General features: G+C 34.1%; 1 pseudogene across 1 annotated transcript in view; it reads right to left on the bottom strand.

Moving 5' to 3' along the window:
- Positions 1 to 728: 728 nt before the first annotated feature.
- The window catches only part of LOC308499451 (cholinephosphotransferase 1-like), a 151,139-nt pseudogene continuing 127,576 nt past the window's right edge, over positions 729 to 24,291 (bottom strand). The window contains exon 2 of the transcript in view: positions 729 to 1,376. The product of the transcript in view is annotated as a cholinephosphotransferase 1-like (transcript). The remainder of the gene's footprint in view (positions 1,377 to 24,291) is intronic.

The raw sequence follows: 24,291 nt of genomic DNA, 5'->3' as shown, positions 1-24,291 counted from the left end.
TGTTTAACATCCACTTTTTTGTGACAATAAAATATTAATTTAGAATATCAAGGAACAAGTTACCCTCACTGTAAAGATTCATTTGTTTTTCTGAACTGGTAAGACAAATTCTTTTTACTGAATACAAATTATAGAAAATTGCAGTAGCTCTTTTAAATTCTAAGTGGTATAATAAAGCATGTATTTACTTTTATATGATAGTAATTAACATATATCTTTTGAAAAATGGGTAATAAAAATCATTTCTCATAGCATTATTTGACTCAATAATTAGTACTACAATCCATGCACTCGTGTAGTATTATGAATCGTCAATTTTTAGCAATCAAAGTAAGCATCTCCCTCAACATGGCTAAAATCCTTTAAGTCTGAATTTTTATGTAATCATTTGACAATGAAAATCCCAAGTGTCTGATAAAGATTTCTGAGATGAAGAGACTGTCATTTAGAACTAGAGTGGTTCACTTTCTTATCCTGAGAAAAGTGAAATTTCTTTCTTTGGTTTTGTTTCTAACTAATTTACATATTTTATTTTTCTGATAATATCTGTGGTCAAAAATATTGATATATATGAGGGCTTCACAACTGAAATAGACATAATGGAATCTACAGGACTTATGTTTTATATTCAAATATAACCTTATTTGATAGTATACTAGCCTCCTGCAAAAGGGGATTTCATTCACTTCTAGGTTCCCCTAACTGCTTCTCCTCTTTTCCTTGGGCTATTAGTCAGTATGCTTGCGGACCTGTTCAGGTGCTTAATGACATAAAGTCCTGAAGATACTTAGATGAAGGGTTTTGAAATTTGCAGGCACAAAGCACTAAAATACATCATCATTTCAAAGACGAAATGACCATCGACCATAGACAACATATTTGTCTACACAATTATTAAAGTACCGGTCTAAAAATAAATGACCTGGGCCAAAAAAGACAATATCTTGAAGATACAGTTCACTTTTAGTCATGTGAGCTATCACTAGTTTTTGTGAGACTTTAGCAAAGACACATCCAACCAAACATTAAGGCATAAAAACAAGGATGCTTTTCAAACACATTAGTTGCTGACTGTTTATGGATTATTATTGCCAGTCTAATGATTATTCCTATATGAAGTCTAGATGACAAAACATTGCTGAACAGTGGATCCATTCTTGCTAACTCCATCATGCAGGATAACATGGAAATAACTTAAACAGGAAAATATTGCTCCACCTACAACTCCAAGAACTGGACAGGTCTTCAATTTTATTTCTAGAATGGGTATCTGTAGTCCCACATTGCTGCTCCTCCAAATGTAGACAACACAAAAACCATCACTAAAGCTACCTGAATTTCAGTTATATCCACTTTTACATCTCCACTTGGATGCTCTCAGAGTCTTTAGATGCTAGAGGAATACTTATTGCTTTTCCAAAACTCAGGATGCCTGAAACATAAGTCTCCAAATGAGCACAATAAAACATGAACATCCCAGCAAAAAGAGCTGAAAAACAACCGGTCAGGATGAGTTCCTAGCAAACAGCAATTGAACATCCAACTGCCATAAATACTGGACAAAGAGAGTCACAACCATAGTCAAATAGTTCTCCTAAAGGAGAACAAAAATTTGTTCTTCTGGCTTGTTTCCCATCAATAGTATCCAGTGACTGGTAGATAAAGAGTCTGAGTGCATATAAAAAATACGGCCAGGGCCTGGTGCGCAGGTTAACAGCGAGTTCAAGAAGGGTGATGGAGTTGAGGGCAATCCATAGCGGGTCTCACTCCAGCTATGTCCCGTACAGCTTCAGTGGCTGCTCGAGTAGCAAGACACCCAAAGCGCTGCTCTCCTGCCACTGCAGCTAACCGCTCTCAGAGGCTCCGCCAGCACTTTCAGCCAGCTCGGTGCCCTAAAGATGAGCATTTTCTCTATGTAGTTCAGCAAATATAATTTCTTTGTGGAAGAAAAAATGTGGCTCATAAAAATTTTTGTTCTTATTGAACTAGATTACATGCAAAAAAGTGTACTGCCTTTTTGTTGGCCTAATCCAGTTTTATAAATTAATCCTTTTATACAGACTTCTCTATAAGCTACGTCTGCAGGTCAAGGGGAAGATAGTATGACTTACTGATGTGTCTGTGTCAGAGTTAGCCAATTTCTATAACAGACAATACCAAAATTTTAGTGGCTTCACATATTAATGCCTATTTTTCTCTCCTATAGGAGTCCAATATGGATGTTACCAGTCAAAGCGTTTTCCTGGTGGCTCTCTTCCAGGTGATGATTCAAGGTCCAAAGCTCCTTCCATAGTGTGGCTCTGCTATCCAGTAGGGCCTTGGAGTCATCTCCAAGGAAACAGAGAATATGGGAGATTGCTGGTGAGAGAACTTATGGGCTAGGCTTGGGGTGGCATACATCACTCCCACACATGTTCCATTGGTGAAAACTTGGTCATGTGGTTCCACCTAACATGGATATGAGGTTTGGAAATGTGGTCTAACTGCATGTTCAAGAGAAAAAGCAAAAAGGATATATTTGTCTCTGCAATGGGTATTTCTAAATTCCATATGTATATTTTAATGAATATTATGATTGAATCTCTGTGTAATGTTAATTCAAAAAGTGTGAAAAGGGCCAGCCAGGTGGCTCAGGTGGTTGAAGAAAGCCGAAGGCTGCCAGTTCAATTCCCACATGGGCCAGTGGGCTCTCAACCACAAGGTTGCCAGTTCAATTCCTCGACTCCTACAAGGGATGATGGGCTGCGCCCTCTGCAACTAAGATTGAACATAGCACCTTGAGCTGAGCTGCTGCTGAGCTCCCAGATGGCTCAGTTAGTTGGAGCGGGGGCTCTGAACCACAAAGGTTGCCAGCTCTACTCCTGCAAGGGATGGTAGGCTGCGCCCCCTGCAACTAACAAAGGCAACTAGACCTGGAGCTGAGCTGTGCCCTCCACAACCAAGATTGAAAAGATGACAACTTGACCTGGGAAAAGTCCTAGAAGTACAAACTGTTACCCAATAAAGTCCTGTTCACCTTCACGAATAAAATATTTTTTTTAAAAAAAAAGTGTGACAAAAAAGAATGAGTACATACTCTCTGAATTTCCTTTGTGTGTCTATGTGTGACATAAAAATCTGGCCAAACAATGTTTTAGTACAAAATTTATTTCAGAAAAACATTTCTTAGCAATATTTCCTTACATTTTACTATTCATTTTATATATATTCCTTTATATCTATTATTTTTCCACTGAGAAAGCATTACTGGATGTGAAAAAAAATATTTCTATTTCATATAAGTAAAAACAAACAAACAAACAAGAAAACTTTTCTTCAAATTTCCTGACATACTTCCCAATGCAAAACATAATCTTGAAACTTGTCACTCCTTAAAGAATGATTTGCAATAAAGGTACTTTTCCATTTTAATTCAAGTATTAAGACTAAATACCACAATTCATCATTTCATAAACAACTTTACAGCATCTTGGAAGACAAAATAGCCTGAAGATTGGGGTAATATGTTTCCTAAAAGCAAAGTACACCTCAGGGGATATTCTTACTAAGAAGTAACATCAATGAACATAATCAGATTATAAATTATGATTATTTGTGCAAATTTTTACAAAACAACTCCAAGTTCAGCACTCTTTGCATACCCAGAGATGCGTTGATCCTCAAAAAGCTTACTGTTAGAGAACATAGAATTTATACCAGATAAAGACGAAACATAAATATGATAAATATTCTCAGCGCTGAAAGAGATTTAGAAAAAAATATTATGAGAGTTCAGAGAAAGCACATAGCTTACTCCTAGTTGGGAACCAGGGGCTCTTTCAAAAAAATAAATGGCATTTCAACTAGTTCTTGAAGATACAACTTGATGACAAAAATGAGGAAAGAAAATTTTCACTGGAGGAATGATTCACCAGAGGAACATACAAAATTAGACAGCAAAAAGTTGAGAATGAATGGCATATAAGAAACTATGTTGTTAAGTGTTCCACACATAGAAGGGATAAAGAAGATTATGGGCTAATAGGGTTGGGAAGGCAGCTGGGAATAGAGGAGACTGAAACTGTTGGCAAAATCACTGTAGAGTTAATTCAGTGAGAAAAGAATTTGTATTTCTGCCACAAAACATTTTAGATAGACACAGAGACAGAGACAGATATAGAGATAGATAAAAGAGAACATAAATATTGAACACCTGAACTTTCTAGTGTTCACCATAATTCCTTCTATATTGTCCAGCATTTGTTATAATCTTGGTCCCTTTAGGTTTTGAAGTTAATGGACCCAACCTTATATATCGCTCTATTCTAAAATAGAGCAAGAATATTACTTATTTGAAAATATGACCAATATGGCAATCCCAAATTGAGAAGCTGGAAAGGAAGATGAGGGAAAGCTTCAGAAAGCTTTGACAATTTTTTAAAAAAATTAAGATTAAAAATCCATAAACCTTTAAAAGTGAGTTATTTACAATAAATAATTTCAACATTTTCTATAAAATATCGTTATTCCAAGGATAGATTACCTATATTTTACTCTATGTGTATTTGTATATGCCATAAGCATTTTAGAAGAGAATATGACACATGGCATAACAATGTTATTTATTATAAAAGGAAAGTGTAAGTTTAACGAGGGCAGTGCCCTCTTCATCTCCAGATCTGAGACTCTGCCTAACTCCTAAGAGCTACTGAATATTTATTTGTCTGATGAACAAATGATTGCTTAATCTGAATCAAAAGCACATCTACTTTATTCAGGTTTCTAGAAATGTGAGTAAATATTTATGAAATTAAACTATCCTGAACATTTGGAGTTCAATGTTACCCTTCTTGTATCACTGAAAGCTTTTAAAAGAAACATAGATATTACAGGTTTCAAGCTAAAAATTTGGATTTCTTTAGATCCATCCATGTTGTTGCAAATGATAAGATTTCTTTTTTCTTTATGGCTGCGTAGTACTCCATTGTATAAATGTACCACAGCTTCTTAATCCAGTCATCGACCGTAAATTAATGAATGCCAACTATAATTTTATGTGTATAATGTGATGGCTCAGTGTGAGGTCGGGGTGGTGGTGGATGGGGGGAGGGGGGTTCCCGATGTGAGGGATGTAAAAATAAAATAAAATAAAATAAAACTATTATAAAATAAAAAAAATAAATAAATGCTGAAGATGGTTAAAAAAAATAAATATATCAATCAATTCACACACACAAAAAAAATTGGATTTCTTGATTGCTATTCTTTACCTGCCTTTATTCTTGAAAATTATGGCTTCAAAAAATACCTAAAAGGTCAATACAAACATACCGCTAATAAGTACTCGTCTATCTTCAACCCACGTTTACCTCTTTCATGCCCAACCACCAGCTACCAACACAGCTATATAGTACTAATTTTCAAAATTGGATTAATGTTCGATGTTTTTAATAGTCTATATAAACACAAATGCAAGGAAACAACTCAGGAAACTTTCCTCTTCTATGATGTATCATTCCTGATGGGCTTGGTCAAATTAAATGTTCATGTTACAGAGCAAGACAGAAGAAAATGTTGCTTATTATCAATAAGTCGAGTAAGTTTTCATTTCTTGCAGGGAAGGACATTAATACCCTTCTAACATTTTCTCGAATAAAAGTGTAATTTTTGCAAGTTAGTACTATCCATACACATACAACATTTATGTTTCACCATTATGGTTCAACATCTAAGTATCTTTTAAGTAAAATTTGGAAGTAATGTTATAAATATAGACCTAAAATGTTTAATACCAAAATGATTAGTCCATTCAGTCTAAGCTGAAAATATCTGGCTTACTTTATACTGATGGACCCTTTCAATAGTCCTAAGAACATGACAAAATATTAATACAGGAAGAATTTTCTAACCTTATTATACTTTTAAATCAAAACGAAGTAGTGCTTTTCTACAGGGCATTTAAACATAATTGGCAGAGTTAAATGACAAATAGTTTGCAAAGTGGACTCCATCAATATCTTATCTGCAAGTGAGCACATCTAAAAAAATATCATATGAAATATCTGGAGATTTTATGGTTCTCATTGGAAATTATAATGAATAATTTCTTATTTATAATTAATGCTTACACATTTGCAATAAAATTGAAAGTAATTTTATTACCAATCCCTCTGAATGAAAAGATATCATCTTTGGTAGGGTTCTTCAAGAGAACTGAGAAGCAAACAGAATTGAAGTGTTTTTCAGTAGTTGGGATTATTGCTAAACTATCACAAGGAAAACACATTTATTAGCTGCATCATTCAGTCAGTACAGCCTCGATCCAGACGCCTGTTACGTGGATTCTTTCACCCACTGTGAAACTATTTTATATTCAGATGAAATACCTGTATTTTGGTCATATGAATGTCATAGTTTATGCACTGCATACTAAAATAGTGAAATATGTAGGGTTATGGAGGAATATGGTGACAACTTAGTGATGACACAAATTTTAGAGGAGTGGGATTTTCCACAGAAATCTGTTTATCAATCTCAAACTTCATGAAAAGAAAATGTACAGCATCTATTTGTTTTTAAAATTCAAAGAAATTAAAATTAGTTGTATTATGAAGATTCTGCTATGCCCTTTATAATGACTGGTAATAACCCATGCTAAGATCCAGTCTGGAATTCAGTGCTTGGAGTTTTCTTTTCAAAATCCGCACTTTTACCAGTGACTCCAGAAGAGGGCACCAGGCGTAATTTCCAACCCAGAAAAGTCTTTTCTCCTGCCTGCCTTTGGTTTCCTTAAGTCATGCAGGGGCTCCCTCTGCTGTCCTTTTACACCAGAGAACAGAAAAATTGCATTGACCCCACCAAACCTCACACATTTTGTGCAATTATATTCTAAAGATCATTGCATGATGTTGTAGTTGCAGATCTATTGAACTTCACTACCCACAGGATTACAGGAAAAGATAGCGAACAAGTTGAGAAAGGCTTAGTTAAATACTTCTGTAAATAAATGCTGATGAATGTTATTTCTTCTATGACTAGGCAGGCAAATAAAACACTCAAATGGTACTTGCATATTGTATAGTAAGAGGGAAGAATGACACATACGCATTGAACTTTGATGAATTGTAATGAATTAAAACATCAAAACAACTGTGGAAATGTCTCTGTGAGTGCACGAATGTGTGTATATGTGTATGTCTGTATGTGTGTGCACGTGTGCATGCATGTACATGTGCGTGCGTGTGCGTGCTTGGTAGAGGAGAGAGGGCTAGGGAAAGGACACACTACCTACTTGACCATGCAATTACTTTTGATGCAAGTTGTTTTTAATTATAGTTTTTTAAATTTGTATTTTCATTTTAAATAAAGTCAGAGAATAGGTTTTGGCAAACTCTTAGTTTGGACACTTATCTAACAGAATAAAAATAAATGAGATCGTGTGTTTCTGCACATGTAAAAAAAAGGATACATATTGAGGCAATTGCCTTGATAATTATTTTTTCTAAAGTAACTTTCAAATTAAATACAGAGTGATTGCCAAAAAGTCTCCCTTAGCTTGTGATGTAACTTGCTACATATGAATACTGGGCAACATCTATAGCAAAGCAACTGACAAATTAGTGAAATAAAACCAATTTTAATTTCAAATAAATATTCTTATTCTTTACCTTCCTGCCTGGGTTTGCCTTGATTTTATGTATTAATAAATGAAATTTTGTTGGTCTTTTACGCTTCAAGCAAAACACAAGCCACAATTTCAAACAAAATCGTGGAAATTCTTGGAATTTTAAAATCTATTGTCTCTTTTTTAGGAATGAATTTTAATAAAAGGAATATTTGAGTTTTAATATCACAATAATGAAAGACCTCTTTCTATTAAGTGCCCAAGTGAGTTTTCTGATTGTTAATAATAAATAATCATTATCTATGGTGCATTAGTGAAATGGATAAATGATGAGGCAGAAAAGAGAAATGATCTTTTGAGATATAATAAGAAACAACTATATTAGTTCTATTGGGCTACTCCAAGCTCTACCAATGGTGGGGTTCTTTTGGGAAAAAAAACACCCAAAATAACCATTGTTTTAAGAATTTTTTGTAATGTTTTTCTTGTAAGGTTTGGAATAACATGTGTAATGCTATCTGGCTACATCAAGTTGCTATCTTAAGTACAGGCGTTCTTTGCACCATTAATGCTACTATATTTGTGCAGTGGTTCTGGCATCAAAATTTGGAAAAAATTAGAAAACAGTATCATTAAAATGTTTTTGCTTCATTTTTACAATCGTATAAATCTATTATCCCATAGTCAGAGAATATTTACAAACACAATGAGAACAGAATGCAACAGGAAATGAAATTACAATTTAGGGAGTTAACTTTTTACTTAATAGTTAACTTGACTCATGATTGTTCCAGGTTTTGGAGACCGGTTGGAGTACAGCTGGTAAAATGATAAACTTTAATGAGTGATGCAATTTTAGGTGTAGCAGAAACAAATCCTCAATCATATTTGAGAATAGATCTTCGCTTGTGTTCCAAAGAATGAGTTGTATTTTTCCAGTTTGGAATAATTTAATCTAGAAAATTATATTTTTGAAAGTTAATATTTTTTATTTCATACATAACTTAGCTCCAAAGCATTGTGAACAATTTAGATCACTATCTCACCTTTAATATCCCCCTAGTTGTTCTGAGAATTGATGGGAAGGCTTTCTCACCTTGGTTTTTTAATTCCTATCTTCTGTCCTTACTGTTGCTTATCTTTAAAAGAAATTGATGATGTCATATTGAGGAAGCACAAAGCCCATGCCAAACTAAATATTTTATTTAATATTATGACTAAAATCACAATTTATTCAGAAATAAGGAAACCCATCTCTTTATTTGAAGTCCAATAAAACATTACCATAGAAAAGATCATTCCAATAGGTGTAAAAGATTTTTAGGTTATTTTATATTAGAATGTTTGACCAGATATACTTATAAAGGTAGGATTTGGCATGTCTATGTGTATGTGTGAATTATTTCCCTTTAGAATTGCTACCATTAAAAAAAAAAAAAATGACTCAGATTCACACAACAGACTTCTTTGCTGTAACTAATCCCTCCAGATCTGGCTGAGCTGTTCAGGCTGCGCTTCCTGCCCCAACCCGCCTATGTAAAATGAAGGTAGAACAAAAAAACAAAATAAAAATTCAACAAAGATCCTTTTCATTATTTTTTAGGAATTCCAAACTTGTTGTCAAATTATTTGAACTTCAAAGTGGCTCCCTGTCTCTCTATCATAGTCTGTGTGTAAAATCCTGTTCATTCATTGTCTTCATAAATGAGAGCCCAGTCTTTTCAGGGAGCTTTACAAGTAACCACTGCATATTCCAGCAATGAGAAGGCACTGCAGGTTTGCATAACTGGAGCAAATTAAACTCTTTCTCCTTGGAATAAGAGTGACTTACTAAAATACCATGAAATCTCAGGGGATTTTTTTTTTTTTTTTTTAGGAAAGCCTATAAAATAACCTGCTTAAAATATGAGGTCTTTAACAACTTTTTTCTTATTTCTTAAAGATAAGAGGAATTAGGACTGTAGATAATTATATGGATCAAAGTGGGTTGGTTTAGTTATTGGTTGTAAGCCTTTATTTGAATCTTTTACAAAAAGATTTTAGGTTAAGTCTTGTTGGGTCTCTGTTTTGCAACTCTAAGCTCTGTGTTATTTATAATATTTTAACAGGGATTAGTGGAAGGGAGGTAAAGTGATAAACTTCCACATTTACATAGCTTTTCTGGCAAATTTTAGTTAAAATATCACAGACTCTATTTGCAGAGACGGAATGCACTGAGAGAGTGAGTCAGCCAGGGAATCACAGTCTCGTCTCTCTTTTGGACATTTGTCCACAGGAGACATTTCACAATAGATAAACTTGTAGACACTGGGCACCTCTGGCCAAATTAAATTTTTCTAGTTCTTATATAGCTCACCATTATATAATACAAAATTTTAGAAAGTTAGACTCAAAAATGTTCAAGGATTATGTGACTCCCCCACTTTATAATTCTAAATCCTCTGGAAGATATCCTCAGCCAATATATTCTTCAGGGCACTATGTTACCTTTGAAGACTATCATTTTCCTTCCTTTCTTTTTTTTTTTTTTAATTAAAGTTTATTGGGGTGACAACGGTTAGTAAAATTACATAGGTTTCATTTCAGAGAAGTTGACTGTAGAACTTTCCCTCTTATTATAACATGACTTTCAGTTCTACAACACACACATTTTTTGCACAAAATAAATCTATTCCACATATTTTTTTCTCCCTCTCTGATGACCTCTCTAATGAAAGTTTCTGAGTCATTGAGTTTTTACTTTGATTTTTCACTCTAGCTAAATTTAGGTGTTGCCTCCATAAGCTAATTTACAGTGGATATTTAAGTCTTATTTTTCTTATCTGAGGAAGCTGAGCCTGTCGTGTAGGAATTCTTTCTGTGAATAGTTTGGCCTGGGTGGTTTTGTTTCCCATAGAAGAATGTAATCTGTTGCTCAGCTGGTAGACTGACCTATGAGAATAGCATAGTTCTGTAGTTTATGAGTATAACCAGGATCGCATAATCACACAGGACTCTGCACACTATCCACTGGCTATCTACACATCTATATATCTATATACATGTCCTTTAGACTATCTATCAACTCTGATCTATCCAGGTACCAACCCACCCATCTTTATATTCTTTATACTCGACCTTGCTCCACAAATAACTTGGTATACTTTACAATAAATATGGAAATCTACAATAAATATGGAAAATATATATGAATATATATCAGTGTTTCAGAAGACTAAGGAAAAAAGGAAACGAGAGTAACATTCTAGAGATGAAGGCCTATCTCTTGGCTTAGCACATAAAATATACTCAATAATTATTTGTGAAGAAATGAATGAATAGGAAATTATAAATGTAAAGGTAAGATTAAAAACCAAAAATGAAGAGTGTTTCTTGATTTCTGAGTAGCCAACACACACACAAAATGGTAAAACCAACAAAATCAGACTTCTATTTTTGTTTTTCTCTCTAGATGAGAAGTATGGTAGCTGAGGGGAGAATATGAAGTGAATTGTTCTGCCTTGTGTGTGGGGAGTATTTTCTCTTCGTTTCTAAGAAGCTGCCTTGATAGGACTCTCTAGAATTCAAATGATAGAATATAGCTATTATAGTAAATGGAAACAGTATCATTTTCTATCAGCTTTCTAATGGCTCAGTTTGTCAAATAATGTGCCAACTGTGAAATTCTTCACAACTTCTTAAAATTAAATATTCAAAACCTGGAAATATTTATTTTCTGGATTAAAAAAAAAAAAGAAATAGAAAGTACCAGGCTTACAAGTCACTTTAGATCAAAGTAAGAATTGTCACAGTAAGTTTACTAGCCCAACATTCTTCCAGTTACAGGTTTGCTGTTTAGAGCAAAGGCTGTTTATCTTCCTTGAGATCAACCTCAAAATTTAGAGATGAAAAAAAATACACCCAGTTTCTGTGACTAACCTTTTGTTACTGTGTTATCTGTGAATTCATATAAACTTTAACATTTTCATTTTTAGGAAAGATATTTTCAGATATATTAGTCTTTTCCAGCCCTAGAACATGATTAAGATATTCCCATTTATGCATATGTACTCAAACCACATACACACGTAACTCAATGTAGATAGAGTGTGTCTGTGGTTGTTCATATACATTCATATATTATTGTCTCTTTGCATATCTAGGGTCACAGGATATATTTCTTCATGCATGTGCATGAATTCACAGGTATATACTATTGCAGACACCCACACACTTTCCCAACTGTCATCTCAGCCTTGCATATGACTATTTCCCAACATTCATGGCCTCAAGCATAAACATAAATTTTCTCCTGTGTTTACTGACTTTTTTCTCATCAGATAAACACAATCCTGTGACCATGACCTGCCATCTTATCCTGTCTTCCGTTGCCAACCAAAGGAACTGTGACTGCTGGAGATCCCTATCAGGGATCATTTATCAGTGATAAAATTTGGGACTTGCACAAGGAGAGCTGAGACTTCTGAGCAGTCCAGGGAATATCTGGAACCAGCAGATGTTACTCTGCATGTTTTAATTTTAATGGCCTCTCCCTCCATGTAAAGATTATAATGTTTCATTTCTCGGTAAACCTAAATGAAAACCTATTAGTTAGAAAGAATATCATTTCTCCTGGGAAAACAGATCAATCCCAGTTCTCTAGTTTCTATACTTACAGTAAGTGCATTTTTTCTCATGCTTTATGCCAAAGGCATCCCTTTACACAAATAAGTTTAAACAGATACTTGCTAAAATTCAACAGGGCAGCCTGAGTCTGTAAGAATACTGACAAGTCAAGGTTTTCACAGAGAGATTGTGTGCATATTTTTCATGCACTGTATTAAATTAATAATTGAGAAATACGGTTGAAAAAATATATATAAAACTGGCAACAACAATGTCTATATTACAGATTACAGCCCAGATGTGGCTGGGCTGAAAGCTATTGCATGCAAAGAATTCCCAGCACCAACTTGCTTTTCTGAAAACCACGACAGTATGAATTATGACATATTTATAGAAAAAAATAAAATACTTAAATCCAAAGGATAAATTTAACGTTTGCAGGGAAAGAAACATCTGACATGTGATTTTTACACTGTTGAATAGAAAAAATGTTGTAACTATTGGCATTAACCATGTTCAATACCTTGCTAACTAGCAGGATGTCCTTTTTTCTTGGAGTTAATTGTTCGGGACATTGCTCTATACTCCTTTCTTTGAGTCCTTTAGATTTTAGTACAAAGTTCTAGTATGAAAACCCCACTGCTCCTTCAAAGTTTCTGGCTTTTGTGTTAAAATGTTTTCTGTAGTATAATCACTGGTAATTACAACAATCACCATATGGAAATTATTTCAATATCAATTTCTTTAGCACCAGAGTCTCAAAATGAGTTAGATACTTCATTTGCATGCATCATACCACAAAGAGTGGCAAACCAAGGAAACTTCTGAGGAATTTCTTTTACATAGAGATCCACTTGTTGTCCACATTATTAGCTTTTAGTATTACATCGTAAAGTGACCTAATTGGATTCCAAATATGCAGCAAATTTATACAAACTTACCATGTTTTTTCCAAGCTGTGCTTACCACTTCTTTCCCTTCTTGCCTGACAATATGTTGCCATGCTATAAAAGCCCTAATGCCCATTTTCAACGATTAGCTGTACATCAGCATTACTACCACAAATCCACAAGTTTCACATCAAGCATTAAATGGGATGAATATTGATCTTCTAAAGAGGATTTATTTATTTCTAGCTCTATCCAAAGATCAACTGCTAGCAGCTTTTGGGGGATCTGTGAAGCTCTCACAGCACAAAGCTACTGCATACATGACACTGGACTTGACATTTCAGTTCTGGAAGAAAACCAAACAGTAAATTCAGTGCAATAATCCTAGATAAATGAGATGATCACTGGAAAAGCTGAGATAGTTAAGTGGTCTATCAGAGAAGTCCAACGGATGGTATTGAACAGTTGCTACATAGAATCCTCACTCGTGTCAATATGGTCCAACACACCATCATCTCAGATGCCAATATAATCACATTAAAGCAAACTTTACCTCCTGCTTTGATTTCTCTGCCTGTGTATTTTGCTGGATTTACAAGTGACTGTAAATAATACACAATGTGACAAAAGCTGCAGCCTTTAGGGTATGCACAATAATTATTTTGAATATGTGTAAGCTGCATTATAATGTAGCATGACATATACGAAATGCATGAAATTCAATTTTGCTCTATAGTGTGCAGGGTGCAGCTCCGTAATCTTACTGGCAGCACAAAGGGTGAGGGGGCAGATCTGTGTAACTTAAAGGCAGTCCGTTTGAAAAAAAAATACAGGAAAGATCAAATTCAGTCATAAATTTTCTAAGACTTGTGGAGTCCCTTTTCCCCCACCTCCAAATTTGTAATACCTGTTCTCCTATAGACCATTCAAGTACTATAATCCCCTTAAACTCACAACTGAACACTGGCTGAACTAAATAAATTATTTGGCTTTTGCATTAATTCGGTGTTGCTGAGAGAGGTGTCCTTAACTTAAGCACAGCAATATATGATATATTTACTTCCATCAATACCTACACAAGCATTTAAAAAGATTTCCCCCCTCTAAATCTTTGACAATCAGAAAGTGGGAAAATTTGCATGCAGGTTATTTCAATGAGTTAATAGAATTAGGTTAAACAATCAGTATTTAACTTTTTTCTCATCATCCAAAAATATAAAAAATAAGATACTTGAAATAAACTTTTTGTGTCTACCTGGGAACATGAAAAATGTCTACAACATTTAACTATTGTAATTGGTCCAACTCATCACATAAATTCAGTAAGCTCAGTTATACCTATGAAACTAATTCATAATTGATATAGCAAGAATGGTCAATTTATGTGTCATTTTATACCACTTCATTCATATTAAAATACATCAAATGGAAAATAGTCCATTTTTCTTGGTTTGTAGGGGCATCCTAAAGGAAATATTTCTTAAATCCAGAGGTCAAGGGAAAAAAGAATCTTAGCTTTTAGTCTAGACTCTATTGCATTATAGTGCTGCTTGTTGTTTAATTCTTTACATTTGTTTTAATTATTAAACTTGTCAAACTGCAGAGTGAAAGAATCTAAATACCTGAAGAAATAAAAAGGAAAAGAAAGAAGCGGAGCAAGTCACAGTTTTGCAATTCTAAGATGCTAGAAGCACTATCTCAATTTGTAACTTTACCCTTTTGGAAAAAAAGACAAAAAACTTCTATATTAATCATAATGTTTCTGGAAGCTTAAAAATCATGCTTTGTTGTGGATATTTGAAACTTGTGGTAGCAGATGTCCTTCGAAAAGGTACCACTTAGTTTAATTACAGTTTGTCTGCAGACCTAAGGGTCTAGATTGCCAAGGCCAAATGATATTTATCAGTTGAAAGAGTGTCATTGAAGGAAAGAGAAACTGGAATAAACATTGCATACTAATTCTCTTCACTTTCTGATTGTTCATTGCGTTATAATTCATGTTAGTCACCCAGAAAATAGGGATCATATACAAGGATTTTTAAAAAGATTAAAAAATAGATACAAACTGCCTGGGAGAGTAGTTTGGGGTTAGGCTCTGAGATTTTTCAATTACTCAGTTTGAAGATGTTTCAAAAACTGGGAATTTTGTGCTTTTAGGTTTTTGTTTTGTTTTGTTCTTAAACTAAGCATTTAGTAACCTATTATATAATAGTTTCTTTTCAGGAAATGAATTTTCCACATTTGTGAATCATATACCTTTTGCAGAGGAAAACAATAGGGTCCCTTACAGGAAGATTGTGGGAGGGGTCATGGCACAAAATTGTTACCCTGTATTTAGGGCATTTCTCAAACCATTGATCCTAGAAACTGGAAAAGTCTTGAAAGTTTCAAGGCATCCATGAATTCACAGACTAGAGATTTGTATTTTTAATATAACCTATATTTGATACTTTTCAAAAGTTCTCTGTTCTCTTGAATCATCTTACCTGTCCTCAATTTCTCATCTTCCTTCTAAGCAACTCTTCTTTGACAGTCTTTGTGAGATAACACTCAACATACATGAAAAATATCTATAAAAATCAGACACTTAAAGAGATTAAGAATCTCTAATGTCAACTAACTAGCCATTTATCTTTGTTGTGCTTAAAAGTTATCAGTGGGCATCCAGTAAATGCCTTTTTTTTATTAAGCTAAATTGTAAACTCTTTTTCACTCAGACTCCATGACTTCACATGACTTCACATGACTCCAATTGAATCTGCCTTATAATTTTTATTAATCAGTAAATTAAGAAGAAATTGAGCTATTTTAAAAATTAGGAAATGCATTTATGGATGACTGTAACAAACATTGAAAAAATACATATATTTCATAATTCACATACTTCAGATTCTAAAATCCTTTTACATGTGTCTTAGTAGATATGATTCTAGTATACCTGGAACAGTCATACAAAAGCTAAGACTGGAGAATATTTGCCTCATTCTTCTTGGGCATAATGCTGTTACAGAACAATAACTTCTTTCTTCAGAAACACTTCATACCATATGCCACATTGAAGTGGATGCAGCGCTGCGGTTAGAGTCACAAGGCAAGATTTCAGAGAGGAAGGAAAGCATCCCCCTCTCTCCACACTTTTACAAAATATGATCAGTCACATCTTTTCCCTTTCTGTTGGATATGTAAAACAATATCCATTCTCTCTTTTTGTTGTAGGTACACCAAGGCCATTTAGTTAATGCTGCTTTTGACTTGATTGTTTATGCCAGCTAGGAGCAAACATGCAATAAAGGTGCTAAAGACAAGCTTTCATGTCATTGTTCAGAAAGCTACACCAGAAATTTGAGTTGAATTACTTAGTTAATCAAATGTCTCAAAGTAAAAAGAGCGTGGAAGCACTGTTTTGTGGTAGCTTATTTCAGAGACAGATTGCTTAGATCTCTGCTACCATTTTTTTTTTTTTCAATTTCCTAACAAGAGTAAATTGCTTTTGCTCACATTATTGCTCTTTCTCACGTTTCAGTTGGTGTTACCAGAGAAAATGGCTCAATGCTATAGCAATGATTTGGAGAATACCAATCCCTTGATTTAGACAACAGGTTTTTATTTCTTTTTATCTATTGTTCTGGAGGCTTTTTATTCTTTTTTATAAACAAATTAGAACAAAGGACTATTGTTCTTAACATGCACTACATTTGCTAGTAACATATATGGGAAAATATAACAGGAAGGGTTTTCTTTTCCAGTTACATATTCTATATACTACTGCCTAACAAAAGTGCTAGCGGCATAAAATGATGCAATAAACCTCTCTAACAGTAGCTGATTTGTATGCAACAATGACCATAAGGGTAACTCTTCAGCAAACCTGAGTCTCATATATAATGCATAGCAGTTAATAAATCATAGTAAAATCAGATGGCTTAGAGCCAACAATACCTAACTGGTAATGGAAAGGGTGGAAAGATTTATAGAGAGACAGATTCTGTCTGGATTTCGCTTTTAAGATGCTCATCAACTGCACTGGAGTATCTTACATGCTTTCTAACTAACCGTGTGCTCTATTGAAATCATTCCATCTTTTTCCTGAGGGTCTTTTACAGAAAGCAGCTACCCTTTTTCTTTTACCACCAGGTGGAGTGTTTTCTACTCAACACTTAATGGTTTCACACTTCAGAAGCAATACAAACCTTATAAGGAGAAGATGTTCCTTTCAAACCTCTAGTTATTTAAACAACAAGAGTTTCCCTTAGCCAAGTACATGCAGATAAATAAAATATACGTTAAAACCTTTGCTAAAAGAAATCTAACCTTTTTGTAAAATGTAAATGGCATTTCACATATTTTGACAAAGAAGCAGGGTTAGATTTTTGCTTTATAGTTTTAAAATGAATTCTTAGATGTGCTCATTATATCTCATTGCCAGCGTTTTACTGGCTGTACCATGTGAATGTTAAAAATGAAGATTTGCAAATTTGTCACATGTCAAGAAAAAGAATATTGAAGACAACATGTGCCCTACAGATCTGAGAGAATCATTCGCTTCAAATCTGTTTTTGGTTATTAGTAGGTCTTGGCCAATTTCCGGTGCTGACATGGGCTATTGAGATGTGTGGCAAACATGTCACCTCAGAGTTAGAAATATTTGAACCTACTGAATTATGACCTTTTACAAATTCTTAACATTAAAAAAAATGAAGATAAATTGCTGAAGTAGGCAGTGGGCAATATAAATTATTAATGCCTCTCTTTAGTTACCTACATAATTTTCTATCCTACACAGACTCAAGTCTTTATTTTAAATTGACGTACATTTACTGCTGGATTTTGATAAAGTATGGGAACAGATCATCTTCCTGAATGTTATAATACTAATGTACATATTTTCACTAAAAAACGATGTGCATTATAGTGTCTCTTTAATGATGTATATTGGAGGTAAAATAGATAAAAAAATAGAGCATATAGCAATCTCTCTCTCTCTCTCTCTCTCTCTCTCTCTCTCTCTCTCTTTCTTTTTTCTTTTTTTTTTTTTTTTTGCCCAGTGCATTAGAATTATTGGCCTTCAATTAAGATAGCCACATGATGGCAGTAATTCCTTATTAAATGGTCAATCACCTCTGTACTGGGTAACAAGGGTGGTGACTGACTCCTGGTTAGAGAGAAATAGGAAAATAAAGAGGAGGACCTCCTAGGGTTAAGATGGAGATAAATTGCTGTAAAGGTGAGAGATAACAGGAGTGGTCTGAAGTAGATTGAAATTAGTTTTATCCTGATGTCTTTTGGTTTTCAGGTGACAGAAATTTCAGGTGAAATGGTGTCATCAATCAGAGTGATCTTCTAGAAGGCAATATTATAAAACAACTACTTTGGAATAATCTGGGGAGGTGACTAGTTTTATTTCTCCAATAGCAATTAATTTCCCTGTAACTATTCTTAGACTTGTTTTGGCAGCTTTAATTCTTGGCTTTCATGTGATGGTACTGCAGTAATGCAGTGATTGTAGGCGATAGCTAAATAGAGACGTTTTGCTGTAAAAACATTCTTATGTCCCTGAAGTAAAATATTAATTCAAAACAAAATAACTGGAGATAAAAATACTTAATTAAGTGCCCTATCAGTATATTTGCTGCAGAACCCTCTGTACTTAGAGGATTCAGAACAGCCCATATTTCAAGATAGTAGTAGTGTAAGCAGGAGTGTAAATAGCAAAACTAATCTGAAATAGAACTGTTTTTCTGTTTATTTTCTACAAATGGTTACAATTGATAAAGAGTGAGCTTTATTTTTGTAAATGTTAGCCAACATGGATGAGACACTTAGAAATTGGAGATTTAGAAATAAACATTGCCAATGAAATATTTTTTTACTTATGTAAATGAGATATAAAGTTCGTAGAAGCAATGGGTCAGAAAGTTATTTGTCACAGAGACTTGAAAGGCTAACTATGGCTAAGGTCTGAAAAATACCATATAAAATTAATGTTTTTAGTATCAAATAAGTTGGATTAAGTTTTACACATTAGTGGGAAGGAAATTTATTCATTTTTTTGTCAATATGTGCAAAGCCTATTACTATATTTTGTATGAATAATCTCTGATTACCTGCTCTATATTATAATTCTAATTGTAGCATTTCAGGATTGTGATAGATTTTCTTTGTATCTATGCATGAAAAGTGAAGAGTCAAGAGAGTTATGTGGATACTTCAATTTTAAAATGTTGTTACTGGGAATATCTAAATAATTAGAACAAAAACATGTCTGAAAAATAAAGTATAATATTTTGATATTTTGTTTGTATTATATATTTTGTTTGCATCGATCAAGTGACTGAGAAAAATAGTTATTTCTAGTCTTCCCTATTCTGAATTATCTAAAATGGTCATTTGTTCAAGAGCAGTTTAATGACTTTAGCTGATTTTTCTCATTTTAAATATATAGGCAGAAGCTAAATTTAGTTTCTATAAATATATGATATTTACTATATGTTTAGGACTGTCTCCATGCATATTAAATCCATTAGAGTATAGCCTCATTTAAGCCAGCGTTAAAGCGTATATATATAGTTATCACAGCAAAAGGGTGGGGACTTGGGTCGCATTTTCTTCATGCAGATAAATCTTGGTTTTTACGGAGAAGGACCGTACTTACAGAAATCAGTAGAGGAAGAGGGTGATTGAGCAAACCTGTTTATTTTATCTGTTTTTTTATAAGATTTATTCATGATACAACAATATCATTCTATAGGATATAACTGAAAATTCTGCATTAGAGAAATACATTTCTCCTGAGAAGTGGACACTTCTGAAGCCATGACACTTTCAAACAGCAGAGAATAAAGACTCATAATCTAGGTTTTTCTTCTTAAAAATCCTTCTAAGTTATAATCATCAAAGCCTTTAAACAAAATGGTTAGATTTTAAGATGGAAGACTATGGATATATCCTACTCAATTTTGAAATTATTTAAAATGTTCAAAATTATTAGTTATTATGGCATAAAGAAACTTCATAGCATATAGTTCTACATAGCTAGCACTTGCACTCAAGTATTAGTAACAAAATGCAATATTTTCCATTAAATGTATAACATTTAATCCAATTCATTGGATGTTAAAATATTTAAATAAAATAAGCAGGACCATGGCTGACTGAAACAGTCCTCATTTGTGTCCCCTCCCTCAATAACAACAATTTGGCATCCATCCATGGACAAAAGTGACTTTTTCAGAGTTGTGGGACCCAGCAGTATATCTCAAGGGACTTGGAAGGAGTGTTACCCACCCAAGTGCTGGGTAATAGGCAGACAGACCTTGGTCTCAGCTATGGGCCTCGCAGTAGCCCAGGAATTCATTCCAGGTCTCTGAGCTGCAGTCTGGAAGCCACTGGGAATGACTATCTTATTACCCAAAATTAGAGAACCTTTGTGAAAGTCCAAGTTTCCAGCAAAGAAGTTCCAGCACATTGTTGGGGCATACATACATGCATGCATGCATGCATAAATATATACATACATACATACATATATATGCCATAACATTATATTGGAGAGAACAGTTAGTAAAGACTAGAGGCAGCGACTGCTTTGTATTTAAAATACAAAGAAAGCAATGCAAAACTTCAAGGAACGTGAAAAAAAATCAAGGAAACATGACACCATCAAAGGATTACAATAATCTGCTAGTAACCCATCCCAAAGACATGGAGATCTGTGATATATCCATTAAAGAATTCAAAATAGCTGTTTTTCGGAAACTCAGTGAGCGATAAGAAAATACAGAAATCTCAAAAAAAGATACATATGTGAAGTGATAAATGTGTTAATTAACTAGATGGGGGAATTATTTCACAATGTGTGCATATATTAAATCATTACAATGTACACCCTCTCCATTTACTCACTCAATAAGTATTTATCAAGCACATTCTATATAAACAGTCATTTAAGAACTTAGGATATACCAGTGAACAAAATACAAAAAGTTACTGACTTTGTAGACTATTCATTCTAGTTATGGGAGACAAACAATAAACAATAAACATGACTAATAAGTACATTATATAGGATGACATTAGGTGATAAGAGCTTAGAGAAAAAAAGAAAAAAATAGAGTAAGTAAGGTAAGGGGCATTGGGAATATGGACATAAGAATGCAGCCTACAATATTAAGTAAGATGTCAGGGTAGGCTCTTTTAGTTCAGAAATTATTGGGGGAAACACTAACATAATTGTAGAAATAATGATTACAATTATAGTAACTATCATGGAAGCAAAGCACAGGGTGCTGTGAGAGTGTTCAAAACCTGGAATGTCAGGGAAAGTTTCCCTAAGTAATTGACGTTTAAGACTTGAAGAATGAGACCTGAAGTGACACTGAGTTTTATTGTAACACTCTGGTCTTCCATCCCTATCTTGGAGTACTCTGGGCCAGTAAGGAATGGTTACTGAAAGGATCACCTGACTGCTTGCTACTTTGAAGAAGTCAGCATTATAGCTTCAGTTTTGCAACACAAAAGAGAAAACAAAATGAAATCTCAAAGTTTCCAATGCTGTTGCCCAAAGGCCATTTTGTACAGTCTGGACAACTCTGAGGCTTGAATTTGTGTTGGATTATTGCCAGACAAATGTGGGAGAAGTTTTCTTCTTGCCAGATAAACGCTGCTTTACCCCTGTTCTCGCTGAAAGAAGGAAGCTGGTGAATTAAAGGAATTGTTATTAACATGAATCATTCTTTTCCCTAAAACTCTGGTTTTTATCAGGTAGAGACAAATGATCAAGCAGATCATCATTTCAAGTTTGCTGTAAACCATTCTCACCCTCAAACTGCCCTTTCTTCGTGTAAGATATTTTAAAAAGAGAAATTGAAACAATATTCTAGACCATGAAACAGTGCACGTATCCATTTCCTTGAATATCATGGGTTTAGAACTGATGATAGGTGTGACAGATTCACAAGGTTTGGGGTTCTGTACATAAATGAAATCATTGGGAATATGGCAACATGTCAACAAAAATAGGGTACAGTTTTCTAGACTAAATAAGTGAGGAAACTATTCAGAAATGTGGTAAAAAGGTCCAGGAAGTACTTAGAATTTTATAGGATCTGATATGAGTGGGATTACCAAAATGAAGATGGAGAGAAAGGTTAGAGAACACCCTAGCAAAGAGTTGATGTGAAAGAAAATTCTTTCATTCTCCCCACAGTCATTTGATCAAATGCTTCTTTCTTCTATTCTCTCCATATTCTTTTCTTCTCACTCCCCTTCTCCACTCTTTCTTAGTCCTTTGTCTAGTAGGAGAGAGTAAGGAAAGCCTGGAAAGCTTTCAGCTAATGATTTGGGTGGGTTAAGTGGAAGCAATTGGGCAATCAGGATAGAGTAATATTGGCAGCCATCTATCCAGTGTGCATACCAACCAGAAGGCTGATGACCTTCAGAAGCAATTGGGGAGACAGCAGGCTAGGCATCTTGGTAATATTGCAAAACAAATTTCCTTCTCAGCCTCAAGTATATTACATTCTTTCCTGAATCCCTTTTCTACGCATATACCCTATATCCTCTTTCCTAATTCTTCAGGTGCTCAGCACACTTTCTGGTTTGCAGGATGGCGCCACTGGTTCACTAGCTTGTGACCTCAGATATACTATTCCATTTTTCTGGATCTCTATTTTCTTGTAATTAAAATGTGAATAATAATTGTATCTAAGTAACAGAATTGTGAGAATTAAATAAAATACTCTGAGTATCACCCTTGCATGCTACCAAGTGCTTCAAAAATGTTAACTGTTAATATTATTACTATTTTCAGTATTTATTCATATTGCATTTTGTCTATATGAAATTCAAAGCATCCACTCAACTGTGTATCAGATAGTGTTCGAGAATACAGAAGTGATCAAGACACAACCCCTAGACTCCAAAATATTTTAGCATAATGTAGGAAAGTTGCATGTAGTAATTGTTTTAGTAGAGGTAGTCACAGGACATGGGAGTATGGAGTAGGACCTCTTCATTAGGCCAATTCACTCCATGCTGAGCTTGTTCAGCTACCCAATCTCTTCTCGCACTATTCAACAAAATATTCTGTTGTTATTCCTCATTTAGTGCCTTTAAATATCACTTTAATTGGAATTCCATTTTCCTTATCCCCATAATCTTCCTACCTTCCCATGTATATATAAATACATTGCAAACTCATCTCATACCTCAAGTACTCAATTAGGCATTTCATCTTTTCTGATTGACCATAGTTGATCATTTGTTTGTTTACACCACAGTTAGTAACAAGTCTGCTATTTTCTGTCTCACAAATTAACTTGTAGTTATTTACCTAATTGTGTCCCCCAACTAGATGGGAATCTCCTTGAGAATGGAGCTTATACCTTATTCACTCTTGCATACTTAGAACATAGCACACAATCTATTACACAGTTAGCTTTCAATGATGCTTCAAAATTAACTAAAGGTTGAAATCACTCTCACTTGAAATGCTCTATGCTTTCTAAGTGACCTTTTCTTATCTTTACTTCTTTACCCCATATTCAGAACTCTCATTTATTGATAATGAGCTCCCATTTTTTAATTGTTACTACATATTTGTGACTAATAGGATTTCTCTTTTTGGAGAATACAGATTTCCAAACCCAATCAATTCCTGAAAATGTGTTTAGAGAGTGGGGACCTATATGCCATTACTTTAAATGGGAAATATCAATGTACTTAAAGCCTTAAAACACTCAACTCCTTATGTAACAATCTCTCATAGTTTTCTCCATAATATAAAACATTTAAAAGACTAATTATCAAAATTGTTTAATACTTAATAAACTCAATGGATATATTTGTGTGTAATATGCAGTATTACACACTGTACTGTATTGCATATGAATTATGTACAGTATTGGATATGAATTATGTTTTACTTCTACACTGCAAAAAACAACAAATTAAATAATTTATTCACCATTTTCAAATCACATTTTCATTTCCAACTCATAAAATATGGTCATTACTAGTTTACTTAAGTTAAATTAATTTGTTTTCAGCCCAAGTGAATACTATTATCTATGCTCTGCCCAGATCCCCTCTGCTCCTGGGAATATCTGCTGCTGACAGTCATGACTATATGTAGCTTTCCATAGAAATTGCCCAAGGTCACCTGGAACCATCTCTCACAAAGTTATACACCATTCT

Source organism: Rhinolophus hipposideros, assembly GCF_964194185.1.
Source record: "Rhinolophus hipposideros genome assembly, chromosome: 1".
Classification (NCBI taxonomy): Eukaryota; Metazoa; Chordata; class Mammalia; order Chiroptera; family Rhinolophidae; genus Rhinolophus; species Rhinolophus hipposideros.
This window is presented reverse-complemented; position numbering and strand designations above follow the sequence as displayed.